This window comes from Mixophyes fleayi, chromosome 4 (assembly GCF_038048845.1).
Source record: "Mixophyes fleayi isolate aMixFle1 chromosome 4, aMixFle1.hap1, whole genome shotgun sequence".
Classification (NCBI taxonomy): domain Eukaryota; kingdom Metazoa; phylum Chordata; class Amphibia; order Anura; family Limnodynastidae; genus Mixophyes; species Mixophyes fleayi.
In genome coordinates, this window is record NC_134405.1 from 99113604 (window position 1) to 99135617 (window position 22014).

Here is a 22014-nt window from a genome sequence, read left to right on the forward strand (position 1 = left end):
CTTCCCAACCAGGAAAGGATCTGCAAAATCTATTGTTGGAGATCTTTCTGGACCTTCGCTAAGAGAGGCAGGAGAATAAGATTGAATAGTTTGGAGATATCTTAGAAAGTCAAGATGCCAGGAGATAAGGAAGGCTGATTGTAGACCTGTAGCCACCTTTCCAGGCATGTTAAGGCCAAGTGCTGATTTAGTATTGTGCCAGGATGGACCACCTATGCCACCCTGTCCATGTGTTACTGGGGACCGGCTGGGCTTGCCTTGCCACCGTCCCCTTTTCTTTATCCCAAATGTGCCCTCTAACCGCAGTAGGATGGGCTTTTGCTGTTGCCACTACTGGACTCCTTCACTAGCACCTAGGACCGTTTCCTTCTGGGTAACTCTCGCTGCTAAGGTACGCCCTTGCTGGGCACTTGGGCTGGTATACCTGACCTCTTGTCTTTTGTTCAGGATTGCTCTGGATGGTTCCCACTGGCCTTTCACACTAGCCAGAGCTGCAGATAGCGGGCAGAACATTGGTACTGGATGCAGGGTTCCAACCTCAGAACAGCCGGATAACGGATTAGATTGGTTTAATCTGCAGGTCACAGGAATTACAGCACAGTTAAGTAGCCGTCAAAACAGGATCTTGAAGTAGTGATGTTTTATTAGCGCCTGTAGTCCTAATAAGGACAGTTGCACACGCTTGTTTGTGGTACTAGCAATCTTTCCAGAAGTTACAGATGGTATGATAATGCCTTACATGGTCAAACAGTCTTTCTTTTATACATATGTTGTCAGGGGGTAGCTCAGCCCCCTGATCCGCCCAGACATCGCAACATTTCATATCACATTAGATCATTTAACATCAGGTTATAATCTAATTTTGCATCTAACACAGTTTAATTTTCACACTAACCTAATTTCTACAAAATTAGCTGTCTATTTTGTTAGGAGGTTTCCTGTCTCTCTAACAAGATATGCTAACAGGTAACGACCTCCTGTCTCGGGCTGTAACCATTTCTTGGTCAGGTCGATAATATTGTGCATTTGTAAGCGGGGAGACTTGACTGTGGAGTAAACCAACGGTGTACTCGTTGCACTCAAACCAACAGTGTAACTACCAGACGAGTCAAGATTTCCATTTTTAATTTTTCATCGTTCTGAGCATCTGTAGCACTCAAATCAAAGTAGGCGTTCTGGGGTTCTCCGGCCAGAAAAGGCTGGCCCACTGTTCTTTAGGTCAACTTTCATGCTCTGTGGTTCTTTCAAAGGTGGTCAGATACGCCTCGACATCATCAGCCACAGTCATTTTTTTTTTAAGAAAGTTGTAGCTTGTATGGTACTGGAGCTAGTCACTGAGCTAGAGGACACATTTTTAATCACTGCTGCCATCTACTGTACCACCTTTGTGCTCTTGGTGCTATTGCCTGTGGTTTTCCTCGATGGCCAATCGCTGTACCCTGGTAGCTTCCTGCTGAGCCGCTGTAGCCTGTTATATATGTTAGATATAGATAGGACTGTTAACAACAACGTATGCTGCTATATACTTTTTCCTGTTTACATATCACACATTTAGAAAAGCAGACACTCTGTACAAAGCATTCTATTTTAACATAAGTTTCTTTGCTCACTTTGGCAAAGTGCATAGTGGGTGGTTCTCTTCCTTGTATACTAAGAGCAAAGAAAATAGAACTCATCATTACTGCTACCAGCCAGATGAGGCCGAGATTACAGTACAATTTCAATATAATAAAATGTATTTTTCACTTTCACATTTCACACAAGAAGGGTTATTTATGAGCGTACTATCCAAGCATCGCCTACAGTGCATGTGCCATTTACACAAATGCATCTGTTGTTATGGGTAGACGCATGGTTTGTAAATCAAAGTGTCAGCATCTGCAGGGAGGCCTGAGATTCCGTTTTGTGGTACTAGATTAGTTTGTGTGTATGTGTGTGTGTGTGTGTGTTGGGGGGCGGGGCATTTTTATCCCCGCTAAAACACTTGCAGTTCCCACATCCTTGGAAACCAAGACATCAACCTAAACTCTCAATAGGATGCTTGCAGGTACAATTTATATTAGAAAGCACATTAGGAGCAAACAATGTACAAATTATGTGAGACGTTATGTAAAATCCATCACAATGTCATAATACTCTCTTTATTAATTTAAAACATAAGCAAGATTAAGCTGAGCAGTGTTTTAGCAGAACACTGGAATAAGCAAACGTGTAATCCTTCAGTGCTACTAGGACGGATATTGAAGTGACATTATCACCATGGGTATTTACACAATCCCACCAATGTAGCCACAGATTATTTTTCTGGGTTAGTTCCAAAATCCAGGGTGTGGTTCTGCTCCTATGAATGAGCTAACCAGATAAATAGATGCATTTGTGCAAATAGAAATCTCTGCACACACACTCATTTTAGTTCCAGTATAAAAGTGGCTATATCTTCATCTTAGAATGATCAAATATGCTGCATAATATTTCTCAAGCTTTTTTGTATTTGAAGCAAAGTCTGATCCTCAAAATAGTCATGACTGAGAATAAGGAATGTATTAGAATAATTTCAAGAGCTGAAGGGATTTGCTGAAAGCTTATTCACACTTTCCTTCACATGGATCATCTGCGAGGGCTCATATAGGTAGGCACAACATCACAGATGTTTTCTGTAATAACCACTGTTTAGGGCTTAGTAGGCAAGCCTGACGAAACGTCTGAATGAGCCCTTAATGTTGAGTTTATTTGTCTGGTCATCCACGTCTCCAGGTGCTAAATTGCCATTTTCTGTTCAAGGGTATGTTAGTGTGAATAGTGTTATCAGGGATAAGGAAAGAGATGGGTTTTTAAAGAGCGTCTAAATATTTAAAGGCTGTGGGAAAGTTTGATTGGACGAGGTAGGGAGTGGGAGGTGGTTACCAGAAACAAGACAAGGCGCAGGTCAGAGGTAGAGCTAAGAGGGCTGGATGGAGAGTATTTTGATATGATATTTGAGATGTATGCAGGGGTAATGTTGTTGAGGGCTTCATACTTTTTTACCATAGATAATGAGTGTAATTTACTAAATTTGGTTAAAAAAAACAAACAAGAACAAAGATCTGATATGTTTATTGCGCTTAGTAGAGATTTGCACCTCTGAGCAATGTTAGTAAATACCCAATAGTTGCCTACTTTCCCGTTATGACTTGGAGTCTCCTGAATTAGGCGGAAAACTGGAATCCCAAAAGAGCAGACAATACCCTTACAGGGACCCTTGCCTTCGAGCAAGATGGGTGGGGACATGATGTTATGATGCAAATCATGTCATCAAGCCACACCCACCTTTGTGAACATGGAGTGGGCAAGAGGGTGTGGTGATGTGGTTACCGTCACCATACACATTGCTCCACCCACTCTTTGTTTCATACCTGCCCTTCACATCTCCCAGATAACTGGTATGAAAAGTATTCAACTATGAACTTGAGATGATGGGTTTGCTTTGTACTTTGTGTTTTCTAATGAATATTGTGGATTTGTTGTTATTTGCTGTAAGATATTGGTTCTTACTCTTTTGGGATCATGCAATCATTAAATATGAAAACTTTGTGCCACTACCTCAAACACATACAAAATTTGCTTTTGCTTTCCTGTATGGGAAATTGAAAAAATACAAAATCAAATAATTGTCCCTCTTTTTTTTGGAAAAAAATAAAAGATTAATTGTTGTACAAATAGAACAAGAAGTACTGAAAAAAAACTAAAAATGTAATGACTAGTCTGGAACAAATAGAATTCAACAATAGAAAATACTACATTTTACCTTAAAAGTCACCGTGATCTGATATATCTGTAATAACAAATTACAGTTTCTTTATCTCCCCTAACAGAAAACTGCTGATGATTATATGTTGCTTTAGTGTGTTCTGTAATATATACCAACAATCAACTAACTAGATTGCACAAAACTTCATCCTAAGTTTGTCTTTAAACATAGAACATTGTATCTCTTTAATACGTTCAATGTCACAAATGGGGTCTTCTGGAATTGGATTTAATGGTTGGAGCAGGAGCAATGCTGTAGTAGCATTATTATATATTTGAATTATTACAGGATGGCCTGGGTACTCCATGCTCTTAAAGTTCAGCACTATGCTCTTTCAGCAACCTCTGAGATTTAGTACATGGAAGAACCTGTTGTTGGAAGATTTATGTCAAGGGTTTATTATATCCTATTGACAAGGAATCAGGGTACCAGACCTAGGAAACCACAGGGATAAAACAGGCTGTAAGTTAGGAGACACTGAAGACATTATTAATGTCAGGCCATCTGGTGTATGGAGCAGCCTATCTGGAACAAGACAAGACAATTCCAAGAGGTTTAAATGTGGATTCTATCAGAGGTAAAGCAAGTTCCTGGGCACAGTGTAATGCAGCAGTTTTGATATGACGGTATATAAATAAATGTTGATGATGATGATCTTTGACTTTATGGACTTGATGTAAGAGCAGCGTCATTGGTATTCAATACTAATCATCACCATCATCACCATTTATTTATATAGCGCCACTGATTCCGCAGCACTGTACAGAGAACTCATTCACATCAGTCCCTGCCCCATTGGAGCTTACAGTCTAAATTCCCTAACATACACACACAGACACACACACACACACACACAGACAGAGAGAGAGAGAGACTAAGGTCAATTTTTTTAGCAGCCAATTAACCTACCAGTATGTTTTTGGAGTGTGGGAGGAAACCGGAGCACCCGGAGGAAACTCACGCAAACACGGGGAGAACATGCAAACTCCACACAGATAAGGCTATGGTCGGGAATTAAACTCATGACCACAGCGCTGTGAGGTAGAAGTGCTAACCACTTAGCCACTGTGCTGCCTAATGTTGTCCTATGGAATCTGATCTTCCACGTCTGTGAAATATTGGACACAGATTGAGATGTTCACTGATTAGGCCATCAGCTGCTCAATTAAACCAACTCATACATGAGACTGTAATTATTGACTTTTCCTTGACATTAGTGGTCACCTAACCCAATTTACATACTTTTTTTTGGACTGTAGCTCATACAACCAGCAGGAATGCCAGCCTTCCTCATCATGGTTCAGCTTTGAGAACAAGTCTCACCTGTATCTATTGTAATCACCACATTAAACCCAGTTACTCTATATGTGCTCTATACCCTGTGATGTGTTAGAGTTTTATCTATATCGACAGTGTCAAATGGAACTTAGTAATTACCCAGAATTGTATGTCCTGACAAAAATGATTTTCAAGGTATTGTTTAAATCTCAACAAAGAAACAAAAGCTGTAAAGCCCCTAGTGTACAGCAATTATGCCATCTGTTTCACAGTGCAGCCGTTAATAATAATAAGGATAATTATAATAATATGAATTCCAACAATTATCCATTTACTGGCTTGACTTTTCCACCAGATGGGGTTTCCTCTTATAGATGACATATAAGTACATGGCGAAACAGACACATACCTTTTTATATTTATAGACCTATACGAGGAGGGACATGTTTGTTGTAAAAAAATATTTGTGTGCTACATGAAAAAACAGTCAGTATTTAACTTATGTGAAAAACAGAATACTAATTTGCACCCCTTGCATTGTAACATGGTTTTGTCCAGGAGACTGAAATAAAAAGTTTCTTAAGTTAAGATCCTTAATGAATCAGGCCCAATATGATTGTCATGTTAAAACTTTGCAAATAAATGCTATAATAATTATCAGTATTTTCTTAATTGAATATACCAAGAATTTTTTTTTTTCAAATAACTTTTTGTTTCCTACTGATATTTATTAACATATTGTAAATGCTCTTCTATTTACTAATTTGTAATTATAATTACATCTTTAGGTTTGTATCTTATTAATTGAAGTAGGACAAGATTTTATATTATTTTTCTTATTTATGTTTTTGTCGTATTTCTAGATAAAAAGAAACCATTTTATTTTACTGTGTATATTCGTTGCTGAGTAACAGTATTTTTTTTATTTGAAATATTTAGGCTTAGTGCTAATTTCTTAAACATAATCCAGGGTTTTAGTTAAGAGTTAGTGCTGCCTTTAACATTGTGTGAATACCCCCTAAATAAGTAATCATTTGCCCCACATGCTCAAAAAAAAAGGAAAAGATTAAAAATTAAACAAAGTAGTTCAAATTAACATAAAAACCATTCATTGGGCTTGTGCCTAAACAGTGCCTCCCTAAGCATGCACCTAGTTTGTCTAGTGTAATTATTGCATGGATTATAGAACTAGTTTGATGAGCCTGGTGGCTGAAATTGTTCTTCTGGATGAAAGTTGGCAGCGCTCTCCAGCCTTCAGCAAACAGAGCAAATAAGGTATTTGGCAACATTAAACATTATGTGTAAATTATTTACCTTCCATTATAAATTACGTTCAAAATTACTGCTGTAGATGCACCTTTTCCTATATTTGAATAAATAATCCCCCCATTTTAGACCTTTAGAAGTGCTAATCCAGTAATATAAATGTTTTTTAAAGTGACATTACTAGTAATATCTAATTACTATAACGATGGTCCTTCTCACAGTGGATGCACATGTTACAAGCAAAAGAGTTTATGTGAGTTTGTGCTGTCCTTTTTTCTCCCCCGGTCAAATGGGAGTCGAAAACAGTTAAAGAATGACTGACCTTTATAGCAGAGACATGCATAATCTAAGCCCAAATCAGTGATGTGAGTGAGATGGATGAAGGAAAATTTCACACTTATCATAATTTTATTCCTCTGGACTGGAGACACAGCAGTGGGACACTGAAACATTAAATGCCCACCATGTAGATGATGGTCAATAAACAGCAGTAAATAAATTGCCCACTGCCACCTCCTTAGATAGTTTGGTTTTATCTTACCATGAATAGGGTCAGAATGTGCTCACTGACATGTTTCCAGTCCAAGAAAAGGAAATTAAGACAAGTCTGTTAGAAAATGTTCTTTTTCATTCTGACATGGCAGTTGGAAAGTGAAGGAAGGTACTCTAACAATAGCGAGGCACAGAGGAAAGGCAATTATTTATTACTAAAACAAATAACAGATATCACTTTAATGCCAAAATTATGATCGGTAAGAACCTCCAGTTGAAAGTGTTAAGCAAAAGTATAAATACTTATAGAGGACCAAAGTGACGCCGTGTGCAATTCATCACATAGTGCCGTTGAATGTCCATGAGATACTAATTGCCCTGGTGGAATGAGCCTTATTAATATAGGGCCCTTATACTACTTTGTGAGCATAAGGGGTTTAGTAGTAACAACTCTTAGAGAGGTCTCTACTTTTAATCTTATCCTGTTCAATCTCCAAGCCATTATATTCAGCCTGACTAAATTTTAATAACAGTATGGATCCTAGCTAGCTAACAGTTGTGTGTCTGATGTGGTGGTTCTACAGCAAACTATAGAATAGTGGGAAACCACCACCTCCTTGGCTACCAGAATTATCTCTGTATGACCCTCCTTTATTTTCCTTAGCACTTTCAGTTGTAGTGGGAGGGCTGGGGAAACACATAAGGCTAGTGAAACTCATATTGCTTAGAGAGTGAAACTACTACCATTGCTGATTCCTGGTCTGCAAGGAGCAGAAATTGGGGAGGTTTGTGGCCAAGAGATCTACCTCTGGTTGTCCACACTTTTTCTGTATGGTTGAAATATCTCTGGCTGTAGGCTCTATACACCCTTGTCTTTTCTGTGAAGATAGTCTGCTTTACTATTCTGGATTCCTGGTATATTAACAGCTATCAGCTGAGATGGGATTCTGTCCAACAAAAGATGGTCTGGATTAAACATAGAAGGAGACTGCTGCGGGTATGTCCCTGCTTGTTCAAACACTTGTTCACAGCTAAGATGTCTGAGCAAATTCTAAACACTGGGTTCTTGATCTGTTGCTGGAATTACAAAAGAGACAACTAGACTTCCTCAAGTACCTTGGAAATGGATAGAAATTTCCACATTTCCAAAACTGAATGAACTTATCATGTCATCTGTGGTCCATTAGGAGGGTGTCTTCAAGGAAATACCATTCTTGAGATTGTTGGTGTCAAGCAATCAACACAAACTCTCCATCATTTTCTGATATAGATACACTGTGCAGTCCTTGCAATCCTTGTTCAAATGTTCTAAAAATAATATTGAAGTTGCTTCTAATATCTCAATTATTTAAAAGCATATTTGGGTTATGGTGAACAAATTACATTTGAATTGTCCTATCTATTGTATTGTCGAAGTCAGCAAATTGAATAAAGTCATTTCAATTAAAGTCTAGCAAACTTGGTTGTCTTTGTCTGAAAAGATGCGTACGGTACGCTATGACGTACAAGGGCACGCTACGGCGTGAAAGGGCGTACGCATCCACTACACGTGGCAGCAACAGTAATCGGTCTTTTACCGTACATTCGCACAAACACGCATACTTATAAAATAGTACACATTAATGGTAGTTGCAACACATAGTCAGTTATGTCGAAATATAGTAGTATTTATATGATATATCAGAGTTACATGCATATTAGGGAAATACACGGAATGGGTTAAAGGAATAACATCATGAGTGGTATCATAATGAACCTTATTACATATCCTACTGTTTGGTTCACTCTGCGAGGGAATCGCAGAGTGCATACGCAAGTTATGAATGATAGGAAATTATGAACTACTTAAGACTAAGGAATCCGGGCGGGAAGAGCAGAGCATACCCCCTGCAGAGATGACCCCCTCCTTTGGATTCCTTAGGATGAACCAGCCAATGATTGACGACCCCTTGGACATTCCTGAGACCCGGACCAATAGATGCAAGCTATACCATCTTCATTGTATTACTGTATTTGATTGTGTATATAAGCAGCAGCTTGTGATCCAGAGTGCAGACATCTTGTCCCCAGACTTCAGGATTGAATGACTGCACTGGATCCAGAGCGCCTGCGATAAGTAACGGCTGTATTTACTATTACTTCGCTTGAGCATATTATTCTACTTATTTGCGAATAAATCTTTGTGCTTTGGAAACACAAATCGAGGTTCGACAATCGTTATTGGTTAGCGACAATACGCACATAACAATTTGGGGGCTCGTGAGCTTTGGAGGTTTCGTTGCCGATGATACGCAAGACCAACGGATTTCGGTTCCTCAACAAAGGGTGGAGACGCGTCATAAACGGGTAAGAACGCATTGTGTTCAAAACCTGAATTTTACTCTGTGTTGTGAAACCGAATGTCCGTTTTGCATTATCTAGGGCACGCTAACTAGAACCTAGGGACAAAAGAGAAAACTGTTTCTTTTTTCTGTCATTGTGCGTTTTAACTGTATTGCATTGCTTAGCGTATGTGTATTTCCTGCTGTGCGTACGCGAACTTCCGGTAGATTTGCCACGTGGTTAAACAATCAGTTTGATAGTTATACATGCATAGTATAAATCACTTGTGAAAGTCTCTGAAACACTATCACTATTGTTGGGAATATCGTTGATTTTCTGCGCAGAAAACTAAGGTGTATGTGTTTTGTGATTGTATGATTTTGAAGTGAAAGTTGATTTACTGTCAAAAAGACAGGGATATCGGTTGCCGCTTGACGAGGCGGGCTTGCAACCGAGGTAGTATACAAGGCAGGTATACTGGCAGCAAAAGCCCTGTTTGAAAAGAGAACAGTTAAAAAGCTTTTGGAAACTTTCTACCCAAGAGTAATCGCAAAGTTTAGTAATAGTTAGTATTGCTAAGCGGTGCGATCGGACCGCATGGTTGTACAACCGTGCTTGTGACTTGGGTTGAACGGCTGAGAGGAATTACGCTGGTACAAACGGGTATAAAACCCCGGTACTACCAGTTCAGTAATACTCAACAGAATTTTGTGGAGAGCCAGGATATCGAGGAGCTGATATTCCTGTTGTCCATAGCGATATTTCTGGGTTAGGAGGTGCGTGGGCGTAGCCTGTGAAACCGTCCACGGATAAAAATCTCTAGTAAGTTCTGTTTGAAAGGAGAACAGGTAAAAAGTCTTTTTGCGTAGCGTTGAGAAATAGGTTGTTTTCACAATGGGTGCGAAGCAAACGCTAGAGATGGTTGATGTTGTGCTGCTTAAGGAAGGACCGCTGGGGTCAGCTAGGTATCTTATGTTTAAGAAATATGGTGCATACGCAACTGCGTATTGCGACACGTGGGTCAAGATGACCAAAGATTGTGATAGGCCTTTCCCAACAATAGGAAGTTTTTATTCAGAAGTACTAAATAACGTAAGAGATAAAGTTTGGTTGATTAAGTCAACGAAAAAGAGAAATAGACATAATGATTGTTTGAAATTGTGGCAAATGGAAGGTAACACGTGGCAGAGCAGCGAATGCAAACCGGAAGTAGGCGTGACGAAAAGCGCGCGCAAGGCGGATGTAACCGTTGCGAAGCGTGGCGAACTCAGCGCAAGCGCGCCCCCGCCACCTTATGTGGCGGGAGGGGTAAGTACAGCCGTTATTAAAACTGAAAATAGAAAGATTGCTAAGTTGTACCCTGTTTTAAGCCAGTTTCAACCAAGTGTATCTGAAACTGAAGATGAACCCACTGTGATTTCGGCCATTGCCCATGCTGTTAGTGTACTAGAGGCTCAGCGCAAGTATGAGAAAATGGCTGAGATAGGTGAGAGTAGCGTGATCACTAGAAGTGAAAGCGTTTTAAATCTAGAACTAGCAAATCCTGTAGTGTCCCCTGAAGTCAGTGTACCAGAAGGTGCGTTCCCAGTCCGCACAATATCAGTTCCCAATGGGAAACCGGACAAGGATGGTGTAGTTCCTTTAAGAAATGTTACAATGCATTGTCCCTGGACTAGATCAGAATTACGTTCCATTATGACTGAATTCCCAGATCCTAGAAAAGAGTTGGCAAAGTGTCAGAAATTTGTTAAAGACTTAGGAAATGCCCACGAACCAACCAATAAGGATTGGCGTGTAGTGTTGAGGGCGTGTCTTCCTCCCAATACTAACATACAAAAATTCATTGAAGATTGTTTGTTGAAGGAAGATGACACCTTGACTGATGAGATTAACCAAAAGAATATAGAACAAATTGTCAAACATTTAGCCATCTATTTTCCAGTAGTAGTAAATTGGAGTAAGATTTTCACCATTAAGCAAAAGGATAGTGAAACAGCAGCAGACTATTTTTCTAGGGCGCTAGCATCAATAACACACTTTACCGGAGTAACTGACATAAGAGAGGATCCACATCACAGGGAAGTAGCTGTAGGAGTGTTAATGGATGGTCTTAGGGAAAATTTAAAAACAAGGGTACAAACCTCATTACCTAACTGGAGAGGTATCACAGTAGACTCTCTTAGGGAGTCTGCTGTGGAACATGACAAAAATATCTTTAGGAAAAAAGAAGAGAAAGGTGATAGGTTGATGACGGTGAGTATTCAGGCTTTAGAAGGAATACACACACAACCACAATCATACCAAGCATACAACTCAAGTAAAAAGGCCATGGTATGTTTTCGCTGTAAGAAAGAGGGACACATAAGGAGATTCTGTCCAGAAGCAAGGAAAGAAACATCAAGGGGAGAATCACATAGGTATCCTCCACGGAGAAACACACATAGGCAAGAGAACACACAGCTACCCGCGCATATTATAGCAGCAAATGCTGCGCGAGAAAATAATAGTCAGCGCTAGGGGTCAGGTCATACCTGTAGTCTACAGCCAGTGAGGTTAACTGAGAGTCAGAGTGAAGAACCAACAATGATAGTTGACATAGCTGGCAGGAAACAAACTTTTCTTGTAGATACAGGGGCGGCCCGATCTGTGATAACCTCTCCCTTCAATCTACAGGTGACCAGTAAAACCATTCCAGCTATGGGGGTAACGGGAAAAGTGTTACATTATCCTCTAACTAAACCCGCTGAAGTTACTATCGGCCCTCTGCATACTAAGCATTCGTTTCTCTTAGCTGCAGCGGCTCCTACTAACTTACTAGGGAGAGACTTGTTATGTAAAATGGGATGTGTCATATACTGTACTTCAGATGGTGTGTTCCTAGATATACCCGAGAAGGTTGCACATGAGGTACAGGACATATTGGACACCCCTCAAAGGTTAATGTTACACTCTCCTGTTATAGAACAAAGTCCACCTCAAGTAAAGGGGATGTTGCTGGAAATACCAGGTTCCCTATGGACCAGAGATGGACAGGACACTGGACTGATGGCAAATGTAGCCCCTGTCATGGTCAATCTAAAAAGTGGTAGGATAGCTCCAAAAATCCCACAGTATGTATTAAAACCGGAGGTGGAACTAGGGGTATATCCTGTTATTGAGAGGCTGTTACAACAGGGGATTTTAATTCGTACAGCCAGTACAGCAAATAGTCCCATTTTCCCTGTGAAGAAGAATGGGGGGAGGGGCTATAGATTAGTCCAGGACTTAAGGGGAATTAATAAAGTTGTTGAGAGCCAATTCCCCGTAGTGCCGAATCCAGCTGTCATCCTCATGCAGATTCCACCGTCTGCCAGTCATTTTACTGTCATTGATCTATGTTCTGCTTTCTTCTCAGTCCCTCTTCACCCTGACTGCCAATACCTTTTTGCATTCTCCTACAGGGGAGTGCAATACACATGGACCAGACTACCCCAGGGGTTCATTGACAGCCCCAGTATTTTCTCCCAAGCCTTACATGACTGTTTGCAATCCTTTCAACCCCACAATGGGTCTGTTCTAATTCAATATGTGGACGATTTGTTGTTGTGCTCTGATTCTTTTATGTCATGTTTACATGATACTAAATTGTTGTTGCTTCATCTTTCACAAACAGGGCACAAGGTGGCAAAGGATAAATTACAGCCATGTCAGACTAAGGTCAAATACTTAGGACACTGCCTCACTAAGGGGCTAAGACACCTGACAACCGACAGAATTGAGGCCATACAACACATGACCCTGCCGCAGAGCCAGAAGCAGATTCGTACTTTCTTGGGGATGTGTGGATACTGTAGATCCTGGATCCCAGGTTTTTCTATTCTGGCATTACCATTGCAGGAGCTAGTCTCTTCCTCAAAACCAGAACGTGTCGTACACACAGAAGAGTCAGAGCAAGCGTTCTTTAATCTTAAAGATAGTCTGACAAGAGCACCTGCATTGGGAATACCTGATTATGAAAAGCCTTTTGAGCTATATTGTACAGAAGCTGATGGCTGTGCAGCAGGTGTCCTCGCACAGAAACATGGTGACGCTAGCAGACCGGTAGCATACTACAGTGCACAATTAGACAATGTGGCAAGATCACTCCCAACATGTCTCAGAAGTGTAGCAGCAACGGCCCTTCTAGTAAGTAAGAGCGAGGATGTAGTATTAGGACATAATTCAACCATCTATACACCCCATGCTGTATCAGCTCTGTTAAATTCAGCCCAAACCAGACATGTTTCTTCAGCTAGATTCACAAAGTGGGAACTAGCCCTGATGGCACCCTCAAACATCACCATCAAACGATGTAGCACCCTAAATCCAGCTACATACCTTCCGTATGTGTCTCAAGAGACACAAAGGGTGGGAGGTGAGGAGACCCTGGTTGATGATGAGTTAGGCAAGAATACTGACACGCATGACTGTATGGAACACCTGAATCAGACCTTTACTGCAAGGCCCGACATACGTGACACCCCCTTAGAAAATGTAGATTTTACGTTTTATACAGACGGAAGTTGCCATAGACAGACAGAGACAGGAGAGCTATGTACTGGTTACGCTGTTGTAGACGATCAGGATGTGGTAGAAGCTGAACCCCTTGGCCCACCTCACTCAGCCCAAGTGGCGGAACTAGTAGCACTAAGGAGAGCGTGTGAATTGGCAGAGGGTAAATCACCCAACATATATACTGACTCTAGGTACGCCTTCGGGGTAGTGCATGATTTTGGGGCCCTTTGGCGTCTTAGAAACTTTACGACAGCAGCAGGTACACCAGTGGCACACTCACAACACATAAAAGGACTTCTGACAGCGATACAGTTACCCAGAACAGTAGCCGTCATAAAATGCAAAGCCCATACCTTTGAAGAAGACCCAGTGTCATTGGGCAACAACAGGGCAGACGAAGCTGCTAAATGGGCAGCAGGGCAACCTATGACTGTATCGACCGAGACTATGATGGTTTTTCAGACATTAGACACGCAGAAATTAATTGAAATGCAAGATTTGTGTTCCCTGCAGGAGAAGGCGGTCTGGAAGGCGAAGGGATGTGGTCAAGAGTCCTCAGGACTCTGGAGGGATGGGCAAGGTAAGCCTGTAGCTCCCCGAACATACTATCCAAGCCTGGCTGAAGCAGCACACGGCCTGACTCACCTGGGTAAAGAAGGTATGTGTAAACTGGTGAGAGCATACTGGTGTGCTCCCGGATTTTCCTCTCAAGCTGGTAAGAAAGCAATGTCATGTCTTACTTGTTTGAGGAAAAATGTTGGGAAAACTATTCCAACTGAGCCATCCCACATCCCTCCTACAGACGGACCTTTTCAGGTAATACAAATTGACTATATCCAATTACCACCGTGCAGGAATCTAAAGTATGTGTTAGTGTGTATTGATGTGTTTTCCGGTTGGGTAGAAGCATATCCGGCAGCCACTAATACTGCTGTGTTCACTGCAAAGAAAATTGTACAAGACTTTGTGTGTAGGTTCGGTATCCCTAGAATCATTGAAAGTGATAGGGGTACCCATTTTACTGGTGATATCTTCCAAAATATGTGTAAACTCATGGGAATCAGTAGCAGACTTCACACCCCTTACCGACCACAAGCCAGTGGTAAGGTGGAGAGAGTAAACGGTACTATCAAGAACAAACTAGGTAAGATAATGGCTGAAACTGGGTTGGCATGGCCTGAGGCTTTGCCGTTGGTCCTCCACAGCATTCGAACCACTCCTAGACCTCCTCTTAATCTGTCCCCCTTTGAGATACTGTTCGGACGACAACCTCATTTGATCGTGAGTCCACAAGACGACTTAAAGTGTAATAATGAAGTGACTGTACAATATCTTATAAGAATGAGTAGACAGCTGAAACAACAACAACAAAAACTAAAAATGCTGTCACCTGGTATGCCAGAAACGAACTGTCATGATGTTGAACCTGGAGACTATGTTATGATCCGCAATTTCTTACGTTCAGGTTGTTTAACAGACCGTTGGGAAGGCCCGTACCAAGTGCTGCTGACCAGTACTACATCACTGAAGGTTGCAGAGAGAGACACTTGGGTCCATTCCACCCACTGCAGGAGAGTCCATAATCCGGAGAAAGTGCAAGACAAGACTCAGACCGACGACATAGAGCTGTCACTTGTGAGCCTGTTCCGGGAGACCTAAAGCCTGCAGTTAAGACACCTGAACCAGAGACGTTGCCTCAGAACTATCTTTCCAGCGATGGAGTGGCGGTTTTTGTTTTTCTTTTGTTCCAGGATTTTCCTTGTTTTTACTTTTTCTAGGACATTCTATTTTTGTGAAGGAGAATGGAGGATGGAGGAGAGTTCTGGGAGTGATACGGATGAAATGGAGGCCGAAGAAAAGTTAATAGGATATCCTGAGCAGCCCATTATCAAACTTGGTCCAGGGGTTATGAAAAGGTCTGCTAGCTCAGGAACTCGGAGGCAGTGTGAGGGGCTATTGTCTGATGAGTATTGTATCTGCAAGTTCTGCAACTCCCTAGTTGACGAGAGATGCATCCAACGATGCCAGTCCCCCAGTACTCTGAATATAGGCGGGCATCCTTTGGAGGATTATCACTCCCTGGTGGGTAAGGTGCTAAACCAAACTGAGTGTTGGGTGTGCTCTCACGTGCCTCAAGGGCAGCATAACATAGGACTAGTGCCATTCCCGCTAAACATATCCGAAGTACTCAAATTAAGGGGTGGGAGGCCCATAGAAGGGAGGTACAATAACACTAGGTCCCCTAGTCTGACGCTTCGACAATACTCCATAGGCAGATCTTTGCTGTGGCTAAACATATCTCATGCAAAGCGCCTGGAGAATTGGGAGGCTGACCTATCAGATCAGACAATGGCTCGCCACACTCATTTTAGAGAGAGACTCACAAGGTCACTACTAGGCAGGAATGCTGATGGAAGTCACAAGTTAGGGCGCATAACCAAACATAAGAAGGTATCTATTGGAAAAGTCTCTACAGATAAATGTGAAAATATCATTAATGCCGACACGTGTCTAGAGCAGATGGAGACACTAGGCATGGGTAGTTTTATCAAAACTCTGTGTGATATAATTCATGGGCATACTGTTCCTTATGTTCTCCCTGATGATGTGTATTTTGTTTGTGGGAGGAAAGCTTATTCCTGAGTGACTCCGAGTTCCAAGGGCTTGTGTTTCTTAGCTAAACTGGTTCCTGAAATCATGACTATTATTCATGAAGAAATGGTAGATATTCACAAGACTACATCACCACCATACATACACACACAGTATGAACACCGTGGCAAAAGAAATATGATTCCTGGTGAGGAACCCATAGCTACAAAATTGATTAGTGAAACTGCTGGTTTCCAAGTTATGGTTGCTCTTGATCTCACCAGGACCGCTCGGGGAACATTAAACTTTAAATATATCCAAGACCTAGCTAAATTAATAGATAATATCACCGAGATGTATGATGACACTTTCAGGTATACTGGAAGGGAGCTACAAGCGTACAAGAAGGAGTTGGTGCAACATAGACTGGTACTAAATTATCTCACCTCTATTACTGGTGGGTACTGTGTGACACTGGCCACCCAGTTCGGTGTCAAATGTTGCACGTACATTACTAATAATACGGATGACCCTAAAGAGGTTATAGACCGGAAGATGGATGAAATTTTGCAGCTGAAATGGGAATTTCGAAAGAGCCATAATTCCTCGTTATATGAGGTCGGGGAAAAGGTGGCGGGTTGGTTCTCATGGTTGAACCCAGCAAAATGGTTCTCCGGTCTGGGGGAGTGGGTACAGAAAATGATTGCGAGTGTAGGTAAGCTCCTTCTCCTTATACTGGGTGTCATCTTAGCAATTGGTTTAGTTGTCAAATGTGTTCCTACTGTGTTGAAGTGTGGAAAACGGTCTCATAAGAGTAACACTGAGAAAGAGACTGAAAGGGTGGTACCAGATACCGAGATCATGGTCTGTGAAGAAGTATTGTATAATCCTGAACTTGAAACGGTGATTGGGTGATCGTTTATTACACTATCAAAGGGTGGAACTGTCGAAGTCAGCAAATTGGATAAAGTCATTTCAATTAAAGTCTAGCAAACTTGGTTGTCTTTGTCTGAAAAGATGCGTACGGTACGCTATGACGTACAAGGGCACGCTACGGCGTGAAAGGGCGTACGCATCCACTACACGTGGCAGCAACAGTAATCGGTCTTTTACCGTACATTCGCACAAACACGCATACTTATAAAATAGTACACATTAATGGTAGTTGCAACACATAGTCAGTTATGTCGAAATATAGTAGTATTTATATGATATATCAGAGTTACATGCATATTAGGGAAATACACGGAATGGGTTAAAGGAATAACATCATGAGTGGTATCATAATGAACCTTATTACATATCCTACTGTTTGGTTCACTCTGCGATGGAATCGCAGAGTGCATACGCAAGTTATGAATGATAGGAAATTATGAACTACTTAAGACTAAGGAATCCGGGCGGGAAGAGCAGAGCATACCCCCTGCAGAGATGACCCCCTCCTTTGGATTCCTTAGGATGAACCAGCCAATGATTGACGACCCCTTGGACATTCCTGAGACCCGGACCAATAGATGCAAGCTATACCATCTTCATTGTATTACTGTATTTGATTGTGTATATAAGCAGCAGCTTGTGATCCAGAGTGCAGACATCTTGTCCCCAGACTTCAGGATTGAATGACTGCACTGGATCCAGAGCGCCTGCGATAAGTAACGGCTGTATTTACTATTACTTCGCTTGAGCATATTATTCTACTTATTTGCGAATAAATCTTTGTGCTTTGGAAACACAAATCGAGGTTCGACAATCGTTATTGGTTAGCGACAATACGCACATAACAGTATGATCTGTTGAGCTGAACAACTTCTGGAAGGTGCATTATGAACTGTCTGGTATGTACAATTAATACCAAAAACTTCAAATTCTCGGTTGTTGGATAATGGATTTTGGCCTAATGTATCAGCTATCTGTGCTCCTGAAGAGACTCTGGGCCATCGGGCTTTGACTGAGCAATATTTCCTTGTTCCTGATCACATGAATGTCATCTGAGGGTCAGATTTACAAAGCACTCTTAAAAAATACAACATAATGCTCTGCCCCTATTTGTCTGGATGCACCCACTGCATTTCACTCATACTCTTTGTTTCTTTGCTTTTAGAAGACACCTCTTTAAACTAGAAGTGTGCCCATGTGAGCAGAGAAGTAGAAAAATCTTAAGAGATGCACTGTGCAAATGTGTAAATGTCCCATCAAAGCCCAACTTCCTACCACGTTAATACTAAGTCTTTAATACGGCAGACGCCAGGCAAGAATGAATACCTAGAGCTGTCTTGGTGATGTCTTCATCTATAGCAGCCATCGTTCTCATTGAGCACAATGTGCTCATCAGTACTTGGATGCCCCCAGGGACTTGGCTGAAAGTAGTAGGAACTTATATAAGTGTCAGCTCTGTGCAGGTATACAGGAGACTAGTGTAGTAATTAGCTGGAGTGTCAGGGAAGGTATAGGTAGAGAGGTATAGATAACTGGTTAGATCGACCAGATAGCAGACACAGAAGATACTAATTGTCAGACTAGATTTACACTACTACCTGAAGACAAGGAGATTACCAAAGACAAGGCAGAAGTCACTATAGGCAGTGGTCAGAGAGAAATCTAGTTAAATTAGCCAGAGGTTAATTCAGGCAGTGGCTGGGATTAATCCAGATAACAAGCCAGAGTTCAGAAACAACACAGGACAGAGAACAAGAGTAAGGGCAGATCCAGCAGTGTGAATGCTATCACCGGCAGGGAGACTCTGATGTCCCTGCGCTAGAAGGACCAGGGAGACAAACACCGGGCTTATCAGGACATTGGAACTGTCTATATTACATGTTGCAAATTAGTGTGTGAAGCCTTTTATTACATTGCTCAAGGTGCAAATGGAGGCAAAGGACGGGTGTTATTAAAAGTATAGGAGAAGATAGGAGACCTTTTGTAGAGTGTAAATGGCTGTGCGCCCCTCCACATACAAACACCCCTAAAATGCCCCTCTCTACCACATTATCTTGTTTCAATAATACTACTCCACAAAAGTAAATCTCATTCCTGCACAGCTCTGTAAAATAAATTGCACCAGTTGTGACAAGAGTAGAGTGCCTACCTCCATCCTTTCCTTCCTCTATGTCTGTGCCTCCTCCTCTTCTGTGTGGCCGACTCCTATCTCCCAAGCTCACACACGTCACATGGGACGCGCACCACCTGACTTTAGTGTTTGAAGTGTGAGGGGAGGGGGATTGATACAATATGGATGAGGTGGGCTATTAATTTAATGGTGGCGAGTGGGTCAAGGCTAGTTATTTGATGGTGGGTGCTATACATTTATTTATATGGGATGGTGGGGCTATTTAATTTAATAGTGGGGTCTGTTAATTTAATTGAAGGTGAGGTGATGGGCTCTTTAATTTAACGTCTTGAGATTTGTATTACGTGTGTGCAAGCACAATTGGAGTAGAGAAGTAGGGCGCATCTCCAGATACACCTGTTAAAAAGTGTATATGTTGTGGCTACTCAAACCGGTGCAAAGATACATGCAGATGATGATGATCATACTTTTGCAAGTGTTAACATTTTTACATATATAATAATAATAATGTTCTTGTTACAGCTAGTGCGGTTGGGCAAACAGCGCTGGATTCTCACTACAAAAGCCACGACCAGCAACAGGCTATCCGCCACGGGCACCCCCTTTAATACTGGGCCTCATCCCAGCCTAGTCAGCACTGGGCTGAAATTCCTAAGGGAACTGGTCTTGCAAATAAAATGTGGCCCCCCCTAGGAAAAAACCAGTCCCATTCTGATAGCACTGGGACTCCTTCCTTCCCCCTGGTCGGTGGGGGTCAGGCTAATAAGTTAATAAGTTAAAGTGTTAAAAAAAAAAATAGTAGTTTAATATGTCGCACTATAAATCTCAGCAAACCCTAGCAGCCATTAACTGCTTGTGTATGCTGGCGTTTGTAGAACTACAAGTTGGAACCTGTGGTGCCAGATAGTAATTAAAAGACACACACTGTGATAAAAATAATTTGTTATAAATGCCCACGTATTCTCTCTTAGCCATTTTTATGCTATGCCTACATCCTTATGGATATTTTGTTCTTTTTCTGTTCTACACTGATGTTTTTTTATCATAATGTGTAACTTTATTTTATTTTATTGAAAAATCTGTTTTTATTGAATAAAACAAATATAATACAATTCAACATGTTTCATGGAAAACACAGGAACATCTGAACATTTTTACAGAAATGTTGCATGGCATATACAAATTAAATAAGTGCATCGCTGAAAATAATACTCTCTATATATTTATTTTAAAATATAAGGTTAAACATAAGCATTTGACTTAGGACCAAAGCAAAGAAAAGGAGCAATTTGCACTTTGGCAAAACCATGGTACGTTAGAGGGGGGGGGTAAATTTAAAATGTATCGACTGATTTATAGTTGGGACACGGCATGGCATAGATCAACTTTAATTTCAGTGTAAAAATAAAGCTATCAAGTATTTGTGTGCTACATGAAAAAACAGCCAGTATTTTCCTTGCATACAAAAAAATAAGTCAATTTGTACCTCTTGTATTGTAACACGGTTTGAAAGGTGCAAATTCGCTCCTTTTCTTTACTTTGCTCCTAACTCAAAATCGGTCCTTAATCGTAGCAAACCCATGAACTGTTGCTTGGAGTCTCTGATAATTAAAGAAAGCTGGCATTGGACCAAAATAATTGTAACTTGTGCCATAATAAATATTTAGATCCTGTTCCATATAATAAAATATGGTGGATAATAGCCAGATAAATGGAAGGATAAAAACTAAGCGATTATGCACACAAGTTGCTTTGCTCCCGATGTGCAGCATTTTACAGCATAGGCCTTTTTGCATGGTTGACAATGGTCAGTAAATTTACTGACAGTTAAAAAAAAGAAGTCAAATGTTCATCTGTCAGTAGGAAAAGAGAAAAAGCAGCCCTCATCGTGACACTACAATAATATATTAACAGGGGGAAATACAGTATTTCTAGAGGGATTTCCAAATCCTTGATTTCTGAAAACAGTAAAAAACTTGTAGCAATAAGCCTGCAACCAACATTTTTTGTGATGATTTATTTGAGTCCTTGCCTATGTATTATGCACTTGTGAAATACCTGTACACCTGCACAATACATAAAGTGTATCTATTGCACATTAGATAATTATTTTTTTAATGAATGCATGACACTCAATATTTCATATCGACACTTTTTTATAAATAAGCATTGTTTCAGCATCTGGACATTGTCAATGTTTTACAAGATTGAGCTTCCTTGGACAAATATTTAGTTTGACCAGAAAGTACTACAATGTGAAGTAGGGGCGTTACAGACAGTGCATTATCGGGCACCATAGCAATATGCAGCCCTTGCCTCCTGGGTCCCTTACTGTCAAAAGAGTAGAGTCTGAGGCCTCTTCTGAGCATGCCCGGCCACTCCGGGCCCCATAGCCGCCGCACACTCTGCACCCACTATAGTTCCGTCAGTGATAAGAAGTATACCTGCATGTGATTGTGCACAGAGAGCATTCTACAGTCATAACAGAAACCCAGAGTGCCTGCTACAAGCATACATGCAGACCGCCATTGTTCTTAGTGTTTCCACACTGAAGTCATGAAATGTTGAATGGAAAGAAACTATCCAGCTACTTGAGGAAGACAACCTGTGGCTTTTCAGCTGTACAAAACTCCAAGGAGAGAATGCCAGACAAGAAATGCTGAGATTTGTAGTTCCA